Source organism: Orycteropus afer, unplaced genomic scaffold, assembly GCF_000298275.1.
Source record: "Orycteropus afer afer isolate SDZICR_OR568_19922 unplaced genomic scaffold, OryAfe1.0 scaffold00104, whole genome shotgun sequence".
In the NCBI taxonomy this organism is placed as follows: domain Eukaryota; kingdom Metazoa; phylum Chordata; class Mammalia; order Tubulidentata; family Orycteropodidae; genus Orycteropus; species Orycteropus afer.
Genome location: NW_006921691.1, coordinates 8784270 through 8800430, shown reverse-complemented (window position 1 = coordinate 8800430; position 16161 = coordinate 8784270). Strand labels below are relative to the sequence as shown.

General features: G+C 40.5%; 1 pseudogene; it reads right to left on the bottom strand.

Annotated features, from left to right (window-relative positions):
• Positions 1-4106: 4106 nt before the first annotated feature.
• The window catches only part of LOC103199144, a 39095-nt pseudogene continuing 27040 nt past the window's right edge, over positions 4107-16161 (bottom strand).

The following is a 16161-nucleotide window of genomic DNA, read 5'->3' as shown; positions in this document are numbered from 1 at the left end:
TTCTACAAAGATTTACCACCCTGAAACCCAATGAAGGTCACTATGAGTCAGAATTGAGTTGATGGCAGTGGGTATACCTATAATTATTATATTCTTAATTATCACCCTTTCCCTATGTATAATTATTTAGGTTGTTTCCAGGGAGTTTTGTGGTATAGTGTCTAAGGCATTTGACTGCTAACCAAAAGGTTAGCAGTGAGTTTGGTTTTTTGGTTTTGGTTAGGTTGTTTCCAATTTTATAGTATTTAGGGCTGTCCTTCAGTGCTTATCATAAAATCCTGTATACATAGCTACACATTTCTAAAGGGTAGGGCCTGAGAAACAGGATTGCTGGGTCAACTTCTATGTTATTGTTGTTAGGTACTGTCGAGTCAGCCCTGACTCATAGTGACCCCTCCTTGGGTTTCCGAGGTGGGATCACTATGGAAGTAAATTGCCCAACCTTCCTTCCGAGGAGCGGCTGGTGGGTTTGAACTACCAGCCTTCTGGTTAGCAGTCAAGTGCCTTAGGCACTACATCACCAGAGCTCCTTCAACTTCTATAGGTATTTCTAAATTACCTTCCAAAGCAGGTACATTTTTGTCCTCACAGCTTAGTGTATAAGAGAATTACTTTTCTCTGCATTATAAACATCAGATAAAGATTATCAGTTGTTGAAAGTTTACCAACCTAATGGGTGAAAAAGATTCTTTATGTTTTTTTTTTAATTCTCTTAATTCATACAACAAGCAAACAATGAATTTTTAATTGTATTTAACTCAATTTTGAGTATAAAATTTAGAATTCCATATTGGGAAATTAAATACAAAATTTCAACCATGTCTGAGAAAAGTCAATAAGCAAACTGTTACAGACATGAAGTTTTTCAAAAGAAAAAAAAAAAGCATGAACATTTCTTACAAATAAACATGCCATGTAGTTAGATACCTTGGTAACATTTCTTTATCAATATTTTACAATTATGGCTTGTTTTCCATAAAGTAACAACACCAATGTGTGCTTGCAGGCTCTTCTTGCACCCCCTCTGACTTTGCAAAGGAGAAGACATAAACCCAGGTATCCCTGCAATGGCCATACTCCCTACTCACTGTGGTTGAATAAGACTCCAAAGCAAAATTAATAAGAAGGCAATGATAAAGTGAACCTGATTCTTCTAAGGTCTAGCCCAAAACCAAACCAAACTCACTGTCATCAATTTCATTGTGACCCATGGGGACCCTATAGGACAGAGAAGAACTGCCCTATAGGGTTTCTAAAGCTGTAAATCTTTATGGAAGCAAACTGCCTCATCTATCTCTTGTGGAGCAGCTGGTGGGTTCTAACCATCAGCTTTTTGGTTAGCAACCTAATGCCTTAACCACTGTGCCTTTCCAAGGTCTAAGTCTCCTAATTTCCTTTTAAAAATTCCTTTATGTTTTAAAACAGGAAAGAAAGAAATCAAAGGGAAATTTAAAATAAACTTGCTTATTAGGAAATAAAGCAATGACATTTTGTCTCAGGGAGTTATCCAGTCACAGTCTAATGTAGTAGAGAATTAAAAGTACCAATTGGTTCTGCAATCCAACCATCTGGATTTGTATCCCAGTAGCACCTCTTTTCTTGTCGAAACACTTTTACTAGCCCAAATTCTATAAAACAGGGTTAGTGATGGTACATACTCCATAGAATGGTTGGGAGAATTGAATAACACAATCCTTTTATTGTTCTCAGCCTCTGCCTGGTATCACCTAAATGCTTGTTGTTGTGTGTTGTCAACAATATAAAGGAAGAATCTATTCTGACTCATAGAGACCCTGTAGAACTGCCCCATAATGTTGCCTAGGTTGAAATATTATGGGAGAAAATTCTCTGGTCTTTGCTCTCAAGGAACCACTGGTGGGTTTGAACCACAACCCTTTCAATTCTCAGCTGAATGCTTAACCACTGTACCATCAAAGCTACGTACCTAAAGACCAGTTGTTAGATGTCATCGAGTCAGTTTGGACTCATAGCAACCCTATGTTCAACAGAACAAAACACTCTCTGGTCCTGCGCCATCTTCATAATTGTTACTGTGCTTGAGCCCATTGTTGCAGCAACTGTGTCAATTCATCTCGTTGAGGGTCTTCTTCTTTTTCACTGAGGTAGTATTATTCTCTAAATGTCAATGGAGTTGGAATGTAATCCTAAGAATTGGAATGGTATCCTAAGGTGAGTGGGTATCCTTAAAGCTCTGGAGAAGGGTAGAGGAATAAGTGCTTTCCTGGGCAAGACACTGTTATAAGCAAAGCTAGGATTGGAACAGGTGGGCAGAGAATATAAAGTATGCAGGGATTGCAGACAGAAAATTAAAGCATACTATTATAGAAGAAAGTAAGAGGACACAGGAATGGTAGCTGTTCTGGTTACCTAGTGCTGCTCTGACAGGAATATACCACAAATGGAATGGCCTTAACAAACAACAGTTTATTCTTATAATTTGGAGGCTTTAAGTCCAAGTTCAAGTGCCAGGCTCTACGGGCTGGGTGAAAGCCCCTCAACCTTGGAGTCCAGCTCTGCCTCCTGCTTCTGGCCCACTGGAGCTAGAGGCTTTTCTTCACTCAGACAGCCACTGGCTGCTGAGGCTGAGAAGCCTCAAGGTTGACAAGTCAAATGGCACAGTCCCAATGTTACCAAACCACATGGCAGGCCATTAACTTAAGTCCATTGTAAGTCCCAAGATTGGCAGAGCATAGCAGGCTGCTGAACAACGACACGGCTACATGCAAAGTCCAAGCATGCCATAGGCTGGAGACCATTCCCAAGGCTTCTCCTTAAATACAGGAAGCCAACCACATACCCAAAGGCAGCTATTCAGCTGTTCCCAGTAGATTCCACCATGGAGTCGGTTACCAGTCTCATCATGGGGAATGCTACATCCAGCTGCCCAGCCACTCAACGAGGCCTAGCCAAGTTGATATACAAACATAACCATCACAGTAGCCATTGGTCTGAGGTCAAGATGGCTTCCCACCAGATGTACAAGGTATTTACCTTCATCAAAACATTCACTTGGGCAACTGATTGTGGTGGCATTGGTTATCTATTGGACACCGTACCCCAGAATATCCCTTCCCCATCTTTAAAAGTATCTAGCTTCCTGAGTAGTCATCTCAAGGAGAAGTAGTCATAAGGCTAGAGAAAGTTGAGTTTTCCCTTAAGCATTATCCTGTGTATTTGTCATTTATATTGAACATCTACTACTGGGCTAAATGCTGAGGATATGTTGTTGTTGTTGTTGTTGTTGTTGTTCTCACATGTCATCAAGTCATTTCTGACTCATAGTAACCCTATGTATGGCAGAACAGAACACTGCCTGTTCCTGCGCCATCCTCAAAATTGTTGCTATGTTTGAGCCCATTGTTACAGTCACTGTCAATCCATCTTGTTGAGGGTCTTCCCATTTACACTGACCCTCTACTTTATCAATCATGATGAGGATATAGTAGGTATAAATTGTTGTACGAAATAGATGAAATCCTTGCCCTTGTGCAATGACTGTATAGTGGAGGAATACAAATTTCAACATGCAAATAAACAAGTGAATAATATATAATCACAAATTGTGAGTAGTCCTATGGAAGAAAAGAACAGGATGGTATAAGAGAGGCTAGGAGAAAGGATCAAAGTTATATTGTCTAGATTATTAGTGATAGGAGGTGTGGTCAAGGAAGACTTCAGAGAGAAGGAACATCAGGTGCAAAGACTTTGATGTAAGAATGAACCTAGTACAACCTAAAAACTGAAAGAAAACTGGCACACCAGGGCACAAAATGAAGTTTGAAAAGTAGGCAAGGAGCAAATAATACAGGGAATTATAGGCTACTGCCTCAGATTGGGTACTGAAATGGGATCTAGCATGCAGGATGTTTATGGAAGAGTTCCCTTGGAATCAACACCTATGGAAGAGGGGGAAAGGAAGGAAAAAAAGATGAGGCAGGAGAGAAGTAATTTGAGGGTTTTTTTTTTTTTTTTTTTTTTGCATTTTTCAGTTTTGTTTTCTGTCCTAAAAATATCCATGGGTGTTGGGATTGAAAGGGGAGGAGAAGTTGATATGCTGACATCTCTTCCTGTGAATGAAGCGGCCTTTACCTCCACGCTCTCTCTGTTGATTGCATCTCTGTGAACACTGAAGAGAGGTTACTCCAAATATCTTCCAAACCAATCCTGACCTGTTTCCAAAAAGTAAGAGCAGGGCTGGGGCTGGGGCTAGGGCTGGGGATGTGGCAGGTGGGCACACAGCTGGTGCTGTATTGAGAGAGACAGTCCTCATAGAGACTTGTGTCCAGGGGGCACTCTTCCCTATCCCAATCACAGGGACAGTGCTGGTAGGTGCAAGGCCGGTGTTTTTTGCAGATTTGATTAAGCGTCCAGCTCAGAGGCGTCCCAACAGCCCATATAGCTTCCCGGAGCAGGTCTGACTTGCGGTGGCAGTGCCACGGGGCCCAGGGCATCAGCACCAGCCACAGATCTTCCACAGGTGGCATGGCTATAGGAAAGGGTGGCAGCCACTGTTTTGGGGTAGATTCTGAGTCCTGTGGCTCTCCAGTAGACTTAAAGGTGGAAGGAATCATGTTTGAAGTCAGCCTGATTTCTAGCTCCTGGGTATTTCGCTGGAAATCTTGTGTTGGGACCCTTATTGTGAGTGTCCAGGTCTAGATGATAGTCTCTGCTAACTCCATGTGGAGCACAATCAGAGATGTCCAGAGTTGAGCCAAGATGGCTATGACTTCATAACCCAAATTGATTACTCATTGCATGTGGACCACTCCAGAAAGGGTGTTAGCTTAGGTATCATGGCTCCCTGCAGCTAGGTGATTCCTGAAGGAGCTGACAGCTGGAGGCATTTGCCAATAGCACTCTCAAGCTAGGGCCACAGGTCTTTCCTTAAAGGGGATTCTGGGCAACAGATCACAGTGTTCACCACAATCATGGTCTTGGATGTTAGGATTTTATTCTTTTGCAGTGGGAAGCCTTTGAAGGGTAAGAATTAAATGAGTGACATGGCCGATACACCTGAGCCAATGTGGCTGCTCTGTGGAGACAGGATCAGAGGTATAAGCTTAGAACCAAGATCAGTCAGGGGGCTGTTGCCCAAGTGAGAAATGGCTTGAACTAGAAGGCTGGTGGTTCAAACCCAACAATAGCCTCTCCTCGGAAGGAAGGTTGGGCAATCTACTTCCATAGTGATACTGCCTCACAAACCCAAGGAGGGGTCACTGTGAGTCAGGTCCGACTCCACGGCACATAACAACAACAACATGGTGGAAGGGCTGAAGACTCAGAGAAGCGGACATATTTGAAGTGTATGGAGTGAGTAAAAAAGAAGTTGGTGATGGCTTAGGTGCATGAGAAAAAGGAAAGGCTGGTACCAAGAATGTTTCAATGGCAAGTCAGTTCCCCAGAGGATGGGGAAGCATCACTCTGAAGCCCTGGAGCTAAGGATTCTTTTAAGAAGTCATTTGGTTGGGGATGGATATTAAGCACTGACCTGCAGGGGAAAAGGTCCCTGGGTGATGCAAATGTTTGCACTGAACTACTAACTTAAAGGTGTTGTTGTTGTTGTTGTTATGTGCCGTCGAGTCAAACTTAAAGGTAGGCAGCTTGAACTCACGACACTGCAGAAGAAAGGCCTAGCAATCTGCTTCCGAAGAGATTGTTGTTGTTAGGTGTCATTGAGTCATCTCCATCTCATAGTGACCCTCTGCACAGCAGAACAAAACACTGCCTGGTCCTGCACCAGCTCCATGATCCCTGCTATACTTGAGTCCATTACCATAGTCACTGTGTCAATCCACCTTGTTAAGGGCCTTTCCCTCTTTTGTCGACCCTCCACCTTACCAAGCATGACATCCTTCTCCAGGGAATGGTCTCTTCTGACAACATGACCAAAATAGGTGAGATGAAGTCTGGCCATTCTCACTTCCAAGGAGCATTCCAGCTACACTTCTTCCAGGACAGATCTGTTAGTTCTTTTAGCAGTCCATGGTACTTTTCAGCTTTATTCACCAGCACCACAACTCAAAAGCATCAATTATTTTTCAGTCTTCCTTATTCATTGTCCAGCTCTCACATGAATATGAGGTGATTGAAAATACTGTGGCTTGGGAGCTCTGGTGGCATAGTGCCTAAGGCATTTGAGTGCTAACCAGAAGGCTGGCGGTGCAAACCCACTAGCCACTCCTCAGGAGGAAGGTTGTGCAATCTACTTCTGTAGTAATACTGCCTCAGAAACCCAAGGAGGGGTCACCATGAGTCGGATCTGACTCCACGGCAGTGTGTTTGGTTTGATGTCAGGCATACCTTAGTCCTCAAGGGGACATCTTTGCTCTTTAGCACTTGAAAGAGGTCCTTTGCAGCCAATTTGCAGCCACAGAGATTACAATCAAGAAAACCCTTTGGCGAATAGTTCTGTACTCTGTAACACATGGTTTGCCATAAATTGAAATCAACTCAATGGCAATGGGTTTGGTTTTGGTTTTGGTTTTGAAGTGGGGACAGGAAACCAAACTCACTGCCATCAAGTCAATTTTGACTCATAGTGACCCCCCTTGGGTTTCTAAGGTTGTAAATCTTTACAGAAGTAGATTGCCTCATCTTCCTCCCTCAGAGCAGCTGGTGAGTTTGAACCATCAACCTTCTGGTTAACAGCCAAATGTCTTACCCACTGAGTCATCAGAACTTTGCTTGGAAAGGGGGAAGGAGGTGATAAATAGCAACTCATATGTTCCTTAAAATAGGAAAGTTATCACTTAAAGATTCATTTCAATTTCCTTTGAAAAACCACACTCAGTTCAAAGTTAGAAAAAGTAGAACTGAATTCTTCAACCACTATGAAATCCATTGACACATTATGGGAGAAAAGTGTGCAAAATCGAAGTCTATGCATAAGAACTCAATCAATATGCTTCCAAACATTTATCTAAGTGGTTTTTGCAGGATATTCCAAAGAGAATCTTATTGTTTTGGGACATAACTTTCACCTCTCTCTATTTCAAAAGTTACATTCAACAAATTAGCCTCCCATCTGACATTAACATAATGGCCCAGCAATGGACTGACCCTCAAACAACTAACCAAAGAGACAACTATGGAAAAGGCAGAGTCTACTTTGGAACAAGACTGCCAAACCAAGATTTGTTTATACCTCACACCTTACAAAAGTGAGAACAAAGTTGTATGTGGATATAAATGCACTTTTAATCACTACCACTTTGAAACAGTATTTTAGAGCTGGAAGGAATCTTTAGAGAGCATATCCACATACCCCGTTTTACAGATAAGAAGACTGAGGCTCAGAGCAGTGGATTAACTCATGACCACATAGGAGATTTATGATAGAGCATACACTAGGACTCTGCTACTTACTCTGGACATTTTTCACTGTTGTTTTTGTTGTTAGGTGCCATCGAGTCAGCTCCAACTCACAGTGACCCTGTGTACAACAGAATGAAACACTGCCCAGTCCTCTGCCATCCTCACAATCCTTGCTATTCTTGAGCTCATTGTTGCACCCGCTGTGTCAATCCATCTCATTGAGGGTCTTCCCCTTTTTTGCTGATCCTCCACTTTCACTACGACCTACTTCAGATGATTAGAGATGGCAGAAAGCTGAAGACTTGGAGCCCCACAAACACTTATTCCTAAAGTTAGGATTCAATCTCATATGCCGTGATAAAGGGAGTTTGCTTATTATGATTCTTCATCAAAAGAAATGGATTATCCAATAAACATAAATAGCCTATGAAATATTTAACATATTATTCTCAAATGAGTCTTATCTCTTTTTCCTTTAATTGTGATTTGGGTGAAAGTTTACAGAACAAATTCATTTTCCATTCAACATTTCATATATATTTTGTTTCATGACATTGACTGCTATCCCCATAATATAATAGCTCTCTTCCTACTTTCTCCCTGTGGTTACCTTTTCTCTGTGTCCTTCTTTCCTATGCATTCATACCTCTGAGCTATTTCCCTGTGCAAATGCTGCCCTTCTGATCGCCCATGGTTGATTGTTCTGAAGAGTGTAACTACTTGGTGTAAATGTTCACCTTATAAGCCTGTCTATTATTTGGCTGGAAGCCATAGAAGTGAGTTCAATACCGGGCCAGAAAGGTGACTAGAGGCCATGGTCTCAGGGTTTCACAGTCTGTACCCGACTAGTAAGCCTGATTGTTTATATGATTTTCAGTTTCGTTCCACATCAGATATGTCTTATCTCTTGAAAGTAGACTGTTCACATTTTTAAATTTTCTTGAAAGCTCCCTCAAGCTTTAAATGTGACATTAGGACAGTGCTCACATCCATGAATTTTCAACTTGTATACCATCAATTTGCAGTTTCTTTCTTCTTTTTCATAAAGGTCAGTGAACAAAAATTGCATTCTGAGATGCAATCTCCTGGATTACAGACCTTCCCAAGAATGTTGCCTTGTATTTGAACTATCATACCCACTTTGGAACCAATTCCTGACCCATAAAGGAAGTAATGAGTCACAGAGACCTTTTGTTCAATTCCTTTTGTTAATGGAACCAGGGAACCTTGACTGAATCCAATCTCAAATGTCCAGAGCACTATTGCTGAATCCCTAATGGAACCTGTGCTCTCCAAGGATACATGAAAACTTAGAATTGGTAACTGTTTTCCTTTTCCAGAATAATGTGAGGAAGCATGAAATCCTTCTGCTAGCACCTACAGCTGGTCCCTAATGTCTCTACACTGCATCTCAGAATATTATATTACTGGACTGTGCCTGCTTTAGTAAGGAGAGAGGAGGGAGACAGAGGAGGGGTGAGAAAGAGGGAGGGGAGAGAAGGGAAGAGAAGGAGAGGAGAGAAGAAAGACAGGGCGGAGAGCAGAAGGAAATGGAGGAGAGGATAGTGGAAGAGAATAAAGGAGAGTTAACAAGAGAGAAGGAGTGTTTGTAAATGAGCTATCATTAAGTTCTTCTTTGCATTGCTTTCTCTTAAAACCTACAAAGAATTTGGAAGAAAATTCACACAGAAATTTACTTTTATTAGTCTAGTTGATATAATTTTGACAGCAAAAATCATAAATACTTTAAAAAAAGCAGTCTGGGTCTATATACTCAGAACTTCCAGAGCTTTAACATTCAGCAGTATTTTACAAAATGTAGTTTATTTCTTCTTGGGGGGAAAAAAAAAAGGAAAATGACCTGCTCAGTATGCAAATGAAGACTGAGAACATAGAGTATGAGACCAATAATTTATATAACTGATTAGCATGACACCTGGCACTTGGAAGAAGCTCATCAAATAATAATTTATTATTAGTATTAGTGCAATGCTGCAACCTAATAAAACTTACAACATAATTAATCGGACACAAATTATTTCTATAAAGGCTAGTGCATGTGATAATTAACCGTAAATGGTAAGATATACTCATAAATTCTTATAGTTAATATTACCTTTGTGGAGCCCTGGTGGCATAGTGCCTAAAGCATTTGACTGATAACCAGAAGGTTGGTGGTTCAAACCCCCCAACCACTCCTCAGAAGGAAGATTGGGCAGTCTACTTCCGTAGTGATACCACCTCAGAAACCCAAGAAGGAGTTTCTATGAGTCAGGTCTGACTTGATGCCAGTGAACTTTTAGTTTTTAATATTACCTTTAAGAAACCAGACCTAATTTACTCTTTTCCGTTTCAGAGCTGTGCATTCTTATATGGTACATTATATGTTTTCCCTGGGTAGAATTTAATCCTCTTCCCACATTCACTATAATCCCATCTCCCAGGTCAGATTGGATTCCCCTGCCCTGCACTGTCCCTCAGCAGATGCCCCTACTTCCCTGCCTTCCCTGCCTGCCTTAGGCTGACATTGCCTCACTGTCCTCCACAGAGGACCTGGCCTAGATACTCTCAGGGCTGAAAAGACAAGGCAGCCAGTTCTGAAGTGTGCACTGTGCAAAGCTGGGCCAGCAGCTGCTCCCAGATAAAGGGAGGTGTGAGGGGAGGGGCTGATGGCAAGTAAGCACTGAGTGAGGGGGCTAAATGTTCTGGGGAGAAAGTAGAGTGAGAGTGAACCCTGGAATCCTATAGGATTGTGAGCAGAACTGTCTGGTAGGGTGTTAGGGCTGGGGCTAGGGATCCAGCTGAATCTCAGGCAGGGCAGAGGGAAGCTGTTGTTTGCTGACTCACAGTGACCCTGGGTAACACAGTAGAACTACCCCCATAGGGTTTCCTAGATGTAATTAATCTTTACAGGAGCAGATCACCAGGTCTTTTTTTCCCCATGGACTTACTAGGTGGGATTGAACTTCCAACCTTTTGGTCAGCAGCTGAGTGCTTATCCCCTGCACCACCAGGTCTATAGAAATAAGAAAGGCAAACTATTCTGGCCTTCCTAACCTGCCTTATGCATTTGCTCTCTTATTAATATGCCAAAAGTATTGCCCCAGTACTTCTCCCCTAGTCCTCTCATTCCTTTAAGTTTGGGGTCCCAGGGCATAGATAGAAGCTAGTAAGGTGTGTTGGAAGAGTCCTTGGTGGCACAACAGTTAAGCATTCAACTACTAGCTGAAAAGTTGATGGTTCAAACCCACTCAAAAGCTTCTTGGATAAAAGGGCTGGCCATCAACCCTATGGAGCACAGTTCTACTTTGCACAATGGGGCTGCCATAAGTCAGAATTGACTTCAGGCAACTAACAACAACCAGGTGTCTTGAGAGGCTTCCCTGAGCCCAGTTTAAACAAAGAGGATAGCACAGAGAGAGTAAAGGAATAATTAAACTTTTTCGCTCCAGCATCAAGTTTAAGGGTTCAATGCTCATTCACTATCTTCTACCCTCAAAAATAGGGACTGTGCCGTTTTGTTATTTATATACTTTTATTCTGTTATTCATATACTTTCTAAGAATTGATATAAAAGCTGAAGAATCACTTCCAGGGGAAAATGCATTTGCATTCAAAATTCTCATTACAATTGTGGGGGGTTGGTTGACTCCCTGAATTAAGTTTAGGAATTCCAGGTTAAGAATAATAATACTTTATGTAATACGTGTTTAGTGTGAATCAGTTACTAATGCTAAGTGATTTATGTAACTTTTAAATTATCACTTAATAATTACTTAATGTTAATATTAAAAAGAAACAAACTCTTGGCATTGAGTTGATTTCAGCTCATGGTGACTCATGTGAAATAATTATTAAAATGTAATATTTAATATTAAAAAATCAATGTTTAATATTATTATTAAACATTGATATTTATATATCATGAAATTATCATATTTTAGTAATTATTAATTTAAATACATTGAAGTAAGTAAATTAAATATTAAGTCAAATGTTGATCATTATTAACTATTAATAATGTAATATTTAAATAAGATTTAACTAATAAACATAATTTATTTGATCCTCTCTCCAAACCAAATCAACTTTCAAATCACACAGCTAACAGCAAGGGGAGTTAGAATTGAAAGCCAGGCAATCTGGTCCCAGGGCCCATATTCTAACCAGCTACACATTCAGCCTTGCTGGAAATTTTCTGCTCTGATACCTTTCTCCCATGACCTATTCTGCAGGGCAATTTTATGCTCCTGAAGTGAAGGCAGTAGCTTTGGCAGAGCCTGGGCCCAGTCATCCAGCTCCTGGAGAACTCCTAGCATCCCTGAAGTTTCCAGGTGTAGGGAATATGTGGAAGATTTTGAAATGGGTAAAAGAGATTCCTGGGTACACTTTTGATGGGATTCTGGAGCTCTGGAACTGTGTATATTCTGTGCCTGAGAAATGCAACTAATTATTGTTAGCTCTGTAAATATTAACCAGTTTCTCATGTTTTATATTAATTTTTAAATGTATATTCATTGATTTTATTAATTAATATTGGTTCAAACCCACCAGCCACTCCTCGGAAGGAAGGTTGGGCAATCCTACTTCCATAGTGATACTGCCTCGGAAACCCAAGGAGGGGTCACGATGAGTCGGGGCCCACTCGATGGCAAACAACAACAACAACAACAATATTGAATACACCATGGTGGCTTGCCTGTTATTGTGAGACTGAAGGTTATGCCACCAGTATTTAAAATACCAGCAGGGTCACCCATGGGGGACAGGTTTCAGCAGAGCTTCCAGACTAAGACAGACTGGAAAGAAGGAAGGGGCCCTCCACTTCTCAAAGAACTGCCCTGCAAAAACCTTATGAATAGCAGTGAAACACTGTCTGATATATTACTGGAAAACTTTATGAATAGCCCTGAAACATTGTCTGACATAGTGCCAGAACATGAGCCCTTCAGGTCAGGAGGCACTCAAAATATGACTGGAGAAGAGCTACCTCCTCAAAGCAAAGTCAACCTTAATGACATGGATAGAGTAAAGCTTTCAGAATTTCTATTTGCTGATGGGGCACGACTCAAAATGGGAAGAAACAGCTGCAAATATCCATGAATAATTGGAAGATGCAATGTATGAAGTATGAATGTAGGAAAATGGAAAGTTATCAGAAATGAAATGGAATGCATGAAGATGGGTATCTTAGGTACTAGTGAGCTGAAATGAACTGGTTTTGGTCATTTTGAATCAGACAATAATGATCTACTATGCAAGGAATGGCAAATTGAAGAGAAATGGTGTCACATTCATCACCACAAAGAATGTTTCAAGATCTATCCTGAAGTGCAATGTGTCAATGATAGGATAATATCCATATACCTACAAGGAAGACCAGTTAATACTACTATTATTCAAATTTACACACCAACCACCAAAACCAAAAATGAGGAAATTGAAGATTTTTACCAACTTCTGCAGTCTGAAATTGACCAAACATGCAATCAAGATGTATTGATGATTATTGGTGAATGCAGAAGTTGGAAACAAGGAAGAAACACCACTGGAAAATATGACATGGTGATAGAAATCATGCCAGAGATCACATGATAGAAATTTGCAAACCAACTAACTATTCATTGCAAATGCCTTTTTTCAACAACATAAATGGCAGCAATACACATGGACCTCACCAGAAATACACAGGAATCAGATTAACTACATCTGTGGAAAGAGATGATAGAAAACTCAGTATCTTCAGCCAAAACAAGGCCAGGAGCTGACTGTGGAACAGACCATCAAATGCTTGTATGCAAGTTCAACTTGAAGCTGAGGACAAAACAAGTCCATGAGACCAAAATAGAACCTTGATTTAGAGGCATCTAAATACATTTGATGTATTGAACACAATGACTGAAAACCAGACAAATTGTGAGATGACATCAAGGGCATCATACATGAAGAAAGCAAAAGGTCATTAAAAAGACAGAAAAGACAAAAATAAATCTCAAAAGAGATTCTGAAACTTGCTCTTGAATGGAGAGTGGCTAGAACAAATAGAAGAAATGACAAGATACAAGAGCTGAACAGAAGATTTCAAAGAGCAGCTCGAGAAGACAAAGTCAATTATTATAATGAAATGTGCAAAGACCTGGATTTAGAAAACCAAAAGGGAAGACCATACTCAACATTCCTCAAGCTTAAAGAAATGAAGAAAAAATTCAAGCCTCAAGTTGCAATAATGAAAGATTCTATAGGCAAACATTGAATGATGCAAGAATCACCAATGGAAGATGGAAGGAATAAACAGAGTCACTGTAGCAAAAATAATTGGTCAGTGTTCATCTATTCAGGAGGTGGCATATGATCAAGAATCAATGGTATTGATGGACTATGTTGAAGCTGTACTGAAGTAATTGGTGAAAAACAAGGCTTCAGGAATTGAAGGAAAGCCTATTGAAATGTTTCAACAAATGGATGCCACACTGGAGGCACTTTCTCATCTATGCCAAAGAATTTGGAAGACAGCTACCTGGCCAACTAACTGGAAAAGGCATATTTGTACCTATTTCAAAGAAAGGTGATCCCACAGAATGTGGAAATTATCAAACAATACCATTACTATCACACACAAGTAAAATTTTGCTGAAAATAGTTTTAAAAAGTTGCAGCAGTATATTGACAGAGAACTTCCAGAAATGCAAGCTGGATTCAGAAGAAGATATGGAATGAGGCATATCATTGCTAATGTCAGATGGACCTAGGCTGAAAGTAAAGAATACTAGAAAAATGTTTACTTGTGTTTTATTGACTATGCAAAACATTCTACTGTGTTGATAATAACAAATTGAGGATAACATTGAGAAGAGAGGGAATTCCAGAACACATATTTGTGCTCATGAGGAACCTATATATTGACCAGGAGGCTGTCATTCAAACAGAACAAGGGAATATTGTATGGTTTAAAATCAAGAAGGGTATGTATCAGGGTTGTATCCTTTCACTCTACTTATTCAATCTGTATGCTGAACAAATAATCCAAGAAGCTGGACTATATGAACAAGAACATTGTCCCAGGATTGGAGGAAGACTCATTAACAATCTGCGATATACAGATGACACAACCTTACTTGCTGAAAATGAAGATGACTTGATGCACTTACTGATGAAGATAAAAAACTACAGTCGGCAGTATGGATTTCAGCTCAACATAAAGGAAACGAAAATCCTCACTACTGGACCAATAAGCATCATCATAATAAACAGAGAAAATACTGAAATTGTAAAATATTTCATATTACTTGGATCCACAATCAATACCAATGGAAGTAGCAGTCAATAAATCAGATGTCATATTGCACTGGGCAAATCTGCTTCAAAAGACCTCTGTAAAGTGCTGAAGAGCAAAGATGTCTCTTTGAAGACTAAGGTGGATCTAACTCAAGCCATATTTTCAATTGCCTCATATGCACGTGAAAGCTGGGCAATGAATATGGAAGACCAAAGAAGAGTTGATGCTTTTGAGTTGTGGTGCTGGTGAAGAATACTGAAAGTACAAATACTATGGCCTTCCAGAAGAACTAACGGATCTATCCTGGAAGAAGTGCAGCCAGAATGCTCCTTGGAGTGAGAATGGCCAGACTTCGTCTCACCTACTTTGGTCATATTATCAGAAGGAACCATTCCCTGGAGAAGGATATCATGTTTGGTAAGGTGGAGGGGTAGAGAAAAAGGGGGATATTCTCAACGAAATGGACTGACACAGTGGCTGCAACAATGGGCTCAAAAATAGTAAGGATTGTGAGGCTGGCGCAGGACCAGGCAGTGTGTCATTTTGTTGTACATAGGATCACTATGAGTTGGAGCTGACTCAGTGGCACCTAACAACAACAACAATATGACCTTTTACAAACTACTTAAGTATTATTTGTTATTCATAAAGAAACATTTCTGTTGGTTCCAGTATGTGCCAGGCTCTGGGCTAAGAACTGGATAAAATAGGAAATAAAATACAATCATCACTTTTTTTTTTCCAATTGTTTTGGGTGAAAGTTTACAGAGCAAATGGGTTTTTCATTCAACAATTCACACACATTTTTTTTTTTTTTTATTGTGATTTGGGTGAAGATTTACAGAGCAAATTCACTTTCCATACAGCAGTTCACATATACTTGTCTCATGTCATTGACCACAGTTTACCACAATGCAACAGCTCCCCTCCCACTTCCTCCCCATAGTTACCTCTTCCCAGTGTCCATCCCTCCACACACTCCTGCCCCCTGAGCTATCTCCCTGTGCATAAGCAGACATTGATTGCAGTCTTCACAAAGTAACCGCAATCTTCCCACTTCTTCCCTGTGTCCACCATTTCCCTTCATCTTTCTTTCCTATACCTTCCTGCCTTATCTTTATCCATGGGCAAATGCTGCCCTTTTGATCTCACATGGTTGATTGTTCTAATGAGTGAGTACCTCCCTGGTATTTTTGTTTACCTTATAGGCCTGTCTGGTTTTGGCTGAAAGTTGAGTCACAGTGGTGAATTCAGTTCCAACCTTGAATGGTGTCCAAGGGCATAGTCTTGAGGGTTCTACCAGTCTTTGTCAGACAAGTAAGTCTATTCTTTATTATGATTTTGAGTTCTGTTTCACATTTTTCTCCCACTCTATCTGGAACCTCCTATTGTGAGCCCTTCCAGAGCAGACAGCAGTGGTAGCCAGACACAATCTAGTTCTGATGTCAGGGTCATGGAGGCTGGGTTTCACATGGTTCATTAGTCCTCTGGACTAATAGTTTCCTTGTGTCTTTGATTTTCTTCACTCTTCTTTGCTCTAGACATGTAGA